At 34.9% G+C, this 7,694-nt stretch overlaps 1 pseudogene; it reads right to left on the reverse strand.

Moving 5' to 3' along the window:
• Positions 1–4,684: 4,684 nt before the first annotated feature.
• Positions 4,685–4,803, reverse strand: LOC111732959 (annotated as a pseudogene).
• Between the last annotated feature and the right edge of the window lie 2,891 nt (positions 4,804–7,694).

Consider the following 7,694-nt stretch of genomic DNA (forward strand, 5'->3'; position numbering starts at 1 on the left):
GTTTTTTTTTTCCAGTTTCATTTATTTCTGCTCTAATTTTGATGATTTCTTTCCTTCTGCTGATTTTAGGCTTCATTTGTTCTTCCTTTTCTACTTTTTTACAATGAAGCTTTAGGTTGTTTATTTGGGCTTGTTCTTGTTTTTGGAGATAGACCTGTAATGATATGAACTTTCCTCTTATGACCGCTTATGCCGTGTCCCCAAAATTCTGATATGTTGTACTATCATTATCATTAATTTCTATGTATCTCTTGATCTCCCTTTTTATTTCTTCTCTGACCCATTTATTCTTTAGTAGTATGTTGTTTAATCTCCATTTACTTGTGGTTTTTTTCTGCTTTCTTTTTATAGTTGATCTCTAGTTTCAAATCATTATGATCAGAGAATATGGTTGGTGTGATTTCAATCCTCTTATATTTGTTGAGGCTATCTCTGTTTCAATCCTTGAAAATGTTCTATGTGTACTAGAGAAAAATGTATAAGCAACTATTTGGGGATGGAAGGCTCTGCAAATGTCAATTATGTTCAGTTGCTCTAATGTGTCATTTAAGAGTCTTATTTCCTTATTTTTTTTCTGTTTGGAGAATCTGTCCATATCTGACAGTGGGATATTTAGATCCCCTACTATGTTAGTGTTTTGGTCTGTTTCTCTCTTTAGTTCTGTGTAATTGCTTTACATATTTTGGGGCTCCCTGATTGGGAGCATAGATATTAATAAGTGTTATATCTTCTTGATTCATGATTCCCTTTATCATTATGAAGTGTCTCTCAGTATCTTTCTTTACCTTTTTGATTTTGAAGTCTATTTCATCCGATACTAGTACCGCTACTCCCGCTTTTCTCTGAATGCCATTTGCTTGAAACACCATATTCCACCATTTCACTTTGAGTCTATATTTGTCTTTGGAACTGAGATGTGTCTCCTGGAGGCAGCATATGTTTGGGTTTTGTTTTTCGATCCAGTCTGCAGCTCAGTGCCTTTTTATTGGTGAGTTCAGTCCATTTGCATTTAGGGTGATTATTGAAATATGAGATCTTCTTATGGCCATTTTATCTTTTGCTTTCTGGTAGCTTGGTGTTTCTATTGCTTCTTTGTCTTTGTGTTTCTGTTTTTTTTTTTATTTATTTTGGTTGGCTTTTGTGGGTTTTCTCTTGGGTCCTTCTTGTTTTTATGTTATATATTTTGGTTTAAATCTTTGGTCGTGGTTACCATTACCATGAATATGAAAAGGATAGTTGTATATATATAGTCATCCCTTTTCTTCTGCATGTGCCTTATCTCCATTCCTCTTTGTGAATTTGGATCTTTGAATCCTCCCCTTTTCAGTCATTGTTGTCTCATTTTGTCCCTATGTATGCTGAACGTTCATTACTATCTTGCTATAGCAAATTTCTTCTTATTTTAAGCTTATAATGCCCTGTTCTTAGTAACTGTTGCACTCCTCTGCTTTATTAGCAGCCTGCTAGTTACCTTACTCCTAATTATGCATTTTTTTGGTCATTTTGTTTTAGGTGAGCTGACTTCTTTCAGTATTTCCTGTAGTGCAGGCCTCGTAGTGGAGAATTCCCTCAATTTTTGTATTTCTGAAAAGGTCTTTATTTCTCCTTCATATCTAAAGGAGAGGTTAACTGGATACATTATTTTTGGCTGGTAGTTCCTTTCATTTAATAGTTGAATATTTGATTCCGCTCCTTTCTGGCTTGTGATGTTTGTGCTGAGAAGTCTGACAATAATCGAATGTGTTTTCCTTTAGAGGTTACCATCTTCTTTTCCTTGGCTATCCTGAGAATTCTGTCTTTGTCATTGATTTTTGATAATTTTAACACAATGTGTCTTGGTGAAGGCCTTTTTGGGTTGAGATAATTGGGTGTTCTGTTGACTTCTTGAATTCCAAGCTCCAGCTCATTCCTTAGATTTGGGAAATTTTCATCACCTATTTGTCAGAAAATGCTTTGTAATTCCTGTTCCTTTTCCTCCCCTTTGAGAATTCCCATTATTCTTATGTTTCTTCTCCTGATGGTATCAGCTAGTTCTTGTATTTCAGTTTCTCTCCTCTTCCTTCTGATTTATTTCTAGATTTCTGTCTTTGATATCATGGATCCTTTCCTCCATTTGGTCGACTCTATTTCCCAAAGTTGCTATTTCATTTTTCATCTTTTTCAGTGTGTTCATCATCTCCAGAAGTTCTATTCTGTTCTTTTGAGGGTTTCAGTCTCCTTGCTAAAGAACTCATTCTGTTCATCTAGTTGTTTTTTCAATTCCTGAAATTGTTGATATGATTCTTTTTGGATCTCACTGAGGTTTTTCAGAAGTACCATCCTGAATTCTCTTTCATTTAAGTCGCATATTTCTGTGTCCATAAGCTTCTTTTCTGGAGATTTTTCTCTTTCTTTCTGAGATGCCTTGTCACCTTGATTGTTCATGGTGTTTAATGGACTATTTCTCCACCTGGGCATTAATGAAATTGTATTTTGCTTTTTTTTCCCCCCAGAAAGAAGATTTATCATATAATGGTCCCTAGCCTTTGCAAATATGGTGTTTTTCTTTTGGTTTTCAGTAGGTGGCTCTAAGCCTCTTGGATCTCTGCTTTATATAAAGTGTTAATAATGTCTTTTTTTTCCCTTATAGATGTTTAATCATGCTTGCTACTCTCAGTCTCAGTTCCTGTCAGTCTTAGTGACATTTCTGGTAGTATTCGCTCAGATTCTCCTGGGGCTCTGCGGCATTCTGCCTTGGAGGGTATAGCGGGAGAGGCACTCTGGGTTGGGGCTTGGAGGCTATGGCTCAGCCTCAGTTTTGTAAACGTGGCTGGTAAAAATCAACTGTTGTTTCTCTGCTGTCCCTGCTTTTCTGCTGTCCCTGTTTCTCTGCCTTCTGCCCTGATGATTGAGCACTGCTGCCGGCCACTTGGAGCTCACAGCACTCTCAGGAAGGGCTGTTCAGGCAACCTGCCATTCCTTCTCCCCTCCCTCTCCTCCTACAGAGAGCTCTGGCTGCGAGAGACAGCTTCTTTGTTCCTCCCAGTACACCGCCCAACACCCAGAATTCTGACCTGTGGTAGCTCTTATGTGCAGATCCCATGCTCAGACATGCTGGTGTGCAGTTTTGGTGTTTTTTGTTGAGTTTTAGGTATTCAGCTTATTGTTGTTTCAAGGGGAGAGGTCTCTCACGTCACCATGTTTAATCCCACAAGCCCTTTGGTAGGTTTTTGATGATTGTTTCAATTTCCATACTGCTGATCAGTCTATTTCAATTTTCAGTTCTTCTTGATTCAGTCTAGGAAGGTTGTATCTTTCTAAGTACTTGTCCATTTCTTCTAGGTTATTAAATTTGCTGTTATATACTTTTTCATAGTATTCTTGTACGATCCTTTGTATTTCTATGATGTGTGTCATAATTTCTCCGTTCCATCTCTGATTTTGTTTATTTATGTCCTTTCTCTTTTTTCTTTAGTATGTCTAGCCAGGGATTTGTCAATTTTTTTAATTCTCAAAAAACCAACTCTTTGTTGCATTTATTTTTTCTGTTGTATTTTTTTGTTTTCAATTTTATTTATTTCTGCGCTAAGTTTGATTATTTCTTTCCCTCTGCTGATTTTAGGCTTCATTTGTTCTTCCTTTTTTAGTTTTTTAAGATGAAGCATTAGGTTGTTTATTTGGGCTCTTTCTTTTGGAGATAGGCCTGTAATGATATGAACTTTCCTCTTATGACCGCTTTTGCCGTGTCCCAAAAGTTTTGATATGTTGTACTATCATTATCATTCATTTCTATGGATCACTTTATCTCTTTTTTTAATTTCTTCTCTGACCCAGTCATTCTTTAGTAGCAATTTGTTTAATCTCTGAGTAATTGTGGTTCTTTTCATTTTCTTTTTGAAATTGATCTCCAGCTTCAAAGCATTGTGATCAGAGAATACGGTTGGTATGATTTCAACCCTCTTATATTTGTTGAGGCTATCTCTGCATCCCAGTAAGTGGTCAATCCCGAGAACATTCCATGTGCACTAGAGAAGAATATACAAGCAGTTGTTTTGGGATGAAAGGCTCTGTGAATGTCAATTATATCTAGTAGTTCTAATGTGTCATTTAAGGATGTTTTTTCCTTATTGTTTTTCTGTTTGGATGATTTGTCCATATCTGACAGTGAGGTATTTAGGTCCCCTAGTATGATAGTGTTTTAGAGTGTGATAGACAATAAGGGACTGTCTCTCTCAGTGTCCCCGATGCACACTGGTCCATTAGGGCCATTTTCCTGTTTGTGTAACTTTGTGTATGTTTTCTCCCTTGGTATTCATAAGTAAAATTGGCTTGTAGTTCTCTTTTATGTGATAATGTTTGGAAAGTTTTGTTATTAATGTTATGCTGCTTATATAAAGAGAATATAAACACTCTGAAACAGATTAAATAACAGTGGAGTTATGTATTCCTTTAGGTTTGATAAATATTTGTGAAGCTACTCAGATCTGGTACATTTCAGGGAGCAAATCTTTAGTAATTTTATTTCTTCTTTATTAAATAATCTGAATGAATTTTTCTATTTTTGGCTCTATTATGAGAATATGTATTTATTTGTATGAAGTTTTAAAATTACTCTTATATAATTAAAAAATTACTCTATATTTGCATTATCACTTTTAATTTTTACATTTGTATTTCTCTCCTCTCTTTCCAGTATTTTTTTTTATGCCTACAGCACCTGGTCTTCCTAGGTGGTCACCCATCCAAGCACTAACCAGGCCTGACTCTGCTTAGCTTCTGAGATCAGACGAGATCGGCCTTGTTCAAGATAGCATGGCTGTAGATTCCAGTATTTTTTGATATGAGTTTGACGAAAACCAACATTTGGATATATTTATTGATATTACTGTTTTTTAATTTATTCATTTCTGCTTTTATTTGTAGTAATTTCTTCTCTTTGCTTTCCTTAACATCATTGTGTTGTTTTTTTCCAAGTTCTTAAATTCTATTCTTAATATGCTCATATTCAATATTTTCTTTTTAATAATATAAGTATCTAATGATACTATTTTCCTCTGTGTACTTTTAAAATTTCCCCAGCTTTATTGAAGTCTAATAGATAATTAGTTGCTTGTATTTAAATTATACCATTCGATGAGTTTTAAATTTATAATTAGTATAGAATAATGTATTAGTTTTAGTTGTATAGCATAGTGATTAGGGATCTATGTAACTCACAAAGTGGTCACCCTATTAAATCAAGTACTCCCTCCCCCTTACACATTTTTACAACATTGTTGTCTATTTTTCTTATGCTAAAAGTTATATCTCCAACATTATTTTGTATCTATCCATTTGTACTTCTTCATCCCTTTGCCTTTTTTCCCCATTCCCGCAATCTCCCTCCCATCTAATAGCCCTCAAAACATTCTCCGTATCTTGAGTTTATTTCTGTTTTGTTTTTGCCGTTGTTGTTTATTTTGTTTTCTTCTTCTTTTTTTATATTCCACATGTACGTGAAATCATGTGGTATTTGTCTTTCTCTATCTGACTTACTTCATTTAGCACAATACCCTTTAGGTCCATCAAGGCAATATCTTTTTCCATTCCTTTCCTTTTAGTCTGTGTGTGTCTTTTAAACTGAAGTGAGTCTCTTGTAAGCAGCATATGTAGGGGTCTTGTTTTCTTATCCATTCAGCCACTCTATCTTTTGGTTGAAGCATTTAATTCTTTTCCATTTGAGGTACTGTTGATAAATATGTAGTTATTACCATTATTTATTACTGTCTTTGATACTTTTTTTTTTCTTAAGGGAGTCTCTCCAACATTTCCTGTAATACTGGCTTGGTGTTGATAAATGCCTTTAGCTTATTTTTGTCTGAGAAGCTCTTTTTCTGTCCTTAGACTCTAAATAGTAGCTTTGCTGGATAAAGTTTTCTTGGTCATAGATTCTGGGTTTTCATCACATCCAATACTTGTGCCAAGCCCTTCTGTCGTGCATAGTTTCTTTTGATAAATCAGCTGCCAGTTTTATGGGTGTTCCTTTGTAGGTAACTAACTGCTTTTGTTCTTTTTAAGATTTTCTTTTTGTCTTTAAGCTTTGGCATTTTAATTATTATGTGTCTTGCTGTGAGCCTCTTTAGGTTATTCTTTATTGGGACTCTCTGAGCTTCCTGAGGTTGTGTGTCTATTTCTTCACCAGGTGAGAAAAGTTATCCATCATTATTTCTTCAGATAGCTTTTCATCATCTTGTTTTCTTTCAGGTACCCCTATGACACGGATATTTTCACATTTAATAGTGTCTCATAGGCTCCTTAAATTATTATTACAGTCTTGACTTCTTTTTCTTGCCATTCTGATTGAGTGTCCTTGGCTTCCCCATCCTCTATATCAGTGCTTCAATTCTCTTCTTTGTCCACTCTGTTGATTCCCTCTAATATACTCTTCATCTCAGATAATGTATTTTTCATTTCTGACTGGTTACCTTTTATGATTTCCACTTCCATTTTTATGTTTTTTATCTCTTCATTAAAATTCTCACTGAGTTCATTTACACTTCCCCTAAGTTCACTGAGTATCCTTATAATCAGTGTTTGAACTCTTCATCTGGTAGATTGTTTGACTCCATTTTTCTTGGAATTCTGTTCTGTTCTTTCATATGGGACCTGCTTCTTTGTATCTGCATTTTGGCTGCCTCTCTGTGTCTGGGCATACTTTTTATAACCCTGACATTTCACACATTCAACTTTTCACCATTCTGAGTCTTTCACTTATTTATTTTTTTTAGCTTTCACCACGTACCATTCATTTCTATACATACATTTTTTTTTTCAAATACATTCTGAAAATCCAAGTCTGCCAGGTCATCCTGTCTCTCCAGATCAGATGAACTTACAGCAACTTCTTGTCCCTGACATATTATGCAGAGGCACAAGGCTACACTTTGAAAGCACAAATGGGGGAAATTTGGAAATAAAGAGCGATGTGTCATAACTGTTAATATAACCTAGATTAACATGTCTTTGGCTTGAAATATGGTGGTTGAATTTTCTTGTTTTATGGCAGGCATGTATCATCACAAGGTTTTAGAACACTGAGCTACACAGTGCAAATAGTGACCAGGAAGGGCCTGGTGCCACGAGCTGGTTTTATTTTTATTTTTAACTTCTTGTTTTCTAGAAGATGTGAGGACTCATCAAAGAATGTAAATATTAGATCAAGAGCACAAAATAGTTCTGGATTGCCCCAGATCAGGCCATGTCATCATGGAGTTTGAGCAAAATTAATATCTTGGAGTTTATGATTACTTGGTTACAAATGCACCTATAAGGAATATAGTCTAATTTTTTTTAAACTTTGAGTAATTGAGGATTATATGTTTTAGTATTTTATTGTGAGATATTACTTTGAAATTTTTATTTCAGAAATTTTTAGCAAGATATTAGAAATGGGTAAAGATCCAAATTAATTTTTTTAAAACTTGAAAATTAATTTCATGTTAACTCATAGAGAGTCATAGCAATGTTTCCAGAAGAAGGGAGTGGGCAAAGGTATTATTTGTTTACTTGTTTAAGTATACTGGCTGAATTTTGGAAATTACAAACCTGTAAGCTTGAAATCGATTCCTGGCAACATTCTAGAACAGATCACTAAATTAATATTTGCCAGTAGAGATCACCCATGGAAAGATCAGACTCCATTACTTCTTTTTCTGTTGGGGTTGCAAGACTGAACT

This window comes from Pteropus vampyrus, unplaced genomic scaffold, assembly GCF_000151845.1.
Source record: "Pteropus vampyrus isolate Shadow unplaced genomic scaffold, Pvam_2.0 Scaffold509, whole genome shotgun sequence".
NCBI classification, from domain to species: Eukaryota; Metazoa; Chordata; class Mammalia; order Chiroptera; family Pteropodidae; genus Pteropus; species Pteropus vampyrus.